This window comes from Anopheles coustani (genome assembly GCF_943734705.1).
Source record: "Anopheles coustani chromosome X unlocalized genomic scaffold, idAnoCousDA_361_x.2 X_unloc_129, whole genome shotgun sequence".
Lineage (NCBI taxonomy): Eukaryota > Metazoa > Arthropoda > Insecta > Diptera > Culicidae > Anopheles > Anopheles coustani.
The window spans coordinates 32,692-35,000 of NW_026525081.1; positions in this window are offsets into that span (position 1 = coordinate 32,692).

Genomic DNA, 2,309 nt, shown 5'->3' on the forward strand with positions numbered 1-2,309 from the left:
CTTTATGCAAGAAGTACTCAATACTGTGGTGTGAAGTATAAAGTATAGAGTCCTCCACTGGTCCACGCTGCTCCGGCGGTCCTGGGTAAGATAGTTCATTCTAGCTTGCCCTATGTGGAAGAGGACTCAATACCCTACCTGTTGAGCTTGAAACAAAGTCATCACTTGGGCATGCTCATATTGCCATACACAATTACATTATATTCGAATGAGCATGCAAGCGACCCTATATAGACCGAACCAAAACGATAGATACCGCCGTAGTTCACCCCCACCAAGTGATGACTTCAGTATGGCTAGTGTGTGAAGTATAAAGTATAGTCCTCCCCTGGTCCACACTGCTTCGGCGGTCCTGGGTAAGATAGTTAGTTCTAGCTTGCCCTATGTGGAAGAGGACACAATACTTAATACTTAGAGTACAAGCATAAAGGAACACGGACCAAGCCGTACCGAGAGAATCGGTACTAGAGCCCTCGTGGTTCTACATTGAGAGAGCCCTCGTGGTTCTCATTAGGGGCTTTATGCAAGTCGTACTCAATACTGTGGTGTGAAGTATAAAGTATAGAGTCCTCCACTGGTCCACGCTGCTCCGGCGGTCCTGGGTAAGATAGTTCATTCTAGCTTGCCCTATGTGGAAGAGGACTCAATACCCTACCTGTTGAGCTTGAAACAAAGTCATCACTTGGGCATGCTCATATTGCCATACAATATTCCATTATCTACTAATGAGCATGCAGCTATATGATTATAACCTGTAAACGATTACCCCGCCGTAGTTCAGCGCTTCAACCAAGTGATGACTTCAGTATGGCTAGTGTGTGAAGTATAAAGTATAGTCCTCCCCTGGTCCACACTGCTTCGGCGGTCCTGGGTAAGATAGTTAGTTCTAGCTTGCCCTATGTGGAAGAGGACACCATACTTAATACTGTGGTGTAATGAACAAAGTATAGTCCTCCACTGGTCCACGCTGCTTCGGCGGTCCTGGGTAAGATAGTTAGTTCTAGCTTGCCCTATGTGGAAGAGGGCATACAAGACAAAGTATAGTTCTCCCCTGGTCCACGCTGCTTCGGCGGTCCTGGGTAAGATAGTTAATTCTAGCTTGCCCTATGTGGAAGAGAGCATACATGAACCAAGAACGAAGGTTATGATCGAGGAATGATTCGACAACTAACCGATGGTATGAAATGTGAAGAATTCAAGCAAGCACACAATCAAGTCATCACTTGGGCATGCTCGATAGCCAACCCTATGACATTAACCTAGTAGAGCATGCGAAAACCAATATATATGTAAACGATGCCCCTCCCTAGTTCAGCGCTTCAACCAAGTGATGACTTCAGAATGGCTAAATCAAATCGGTTCAAAACATACCATCGGTACCCTATTGAAACACACAAGTCGATATCAAACCTCATGATTGTGTAGTCCTCCACTGGTCCACACTGCTCCGGCGGTCCTGGGTAAGATAGTTCATTCTAGCTTGCCCTATGTGGAAGAGGGCACATTACTCAATACTGTGGTGTTATGAACAAAGTATAGTCCTCCACTGGTCCACGCTGCTTCGGCGGTCCTGGGTAAGATAGTTAGTTCTAGCTTGCCCTATGTGGAAGAGGGCATACAAGACAAAGTATAGTTCTCCCCTGGTCCACGCTGCTTCGGCGGTCCTGGGTAAGATAGTTAATTCTAGCTTGCCCTATGTGGAAGAGAGCATACATGAACCAAGAACGAAGGTTATGATCGAGGAATGATTCGACAACTAACCGATGGTATGAAATGTGAAGAATTCAAGCAAGCACACAATCAAGTCATCACTTGGGCATGCTCGATAGCCAACCTCATGACATTAACCTAGTAGAGCATGCGAAAACCAATATATATGTAAACGATGCCTCCCTAGTTCAGCACTTCAACCAAGTGATGACTTCAGAATGGCTAAATCAAATCGGTTCAAAACATACCATCGGTACCCTATTGAAACACACAAGTCGATATCAAACCTCATGATTGTGTAGTCCTCCACTGGTCCACGCCGCTTCGGCCGTCCTGGGTAAAATGGAACATTCCAGCTTGCCCTATGTGGAAGAGGGCACATTACTCAATACTGTGGTGTGAAGTATAAAGTTCAGTTCTCCCCTGGTCCACGCTGCTTCGGCGGTCCTGGGTAAGATAGTTCATTCTAGCTTGCCCTATGTGGAAGAGGACACTTAATACTTCGTCTCTAAGCGGCGGCTTGACTCCTCCCTACGGGGAACGGGTTTACGCGCACAGCGGCGGCTTACGCACTATGGCAGTCATGGATGCCTTACGTT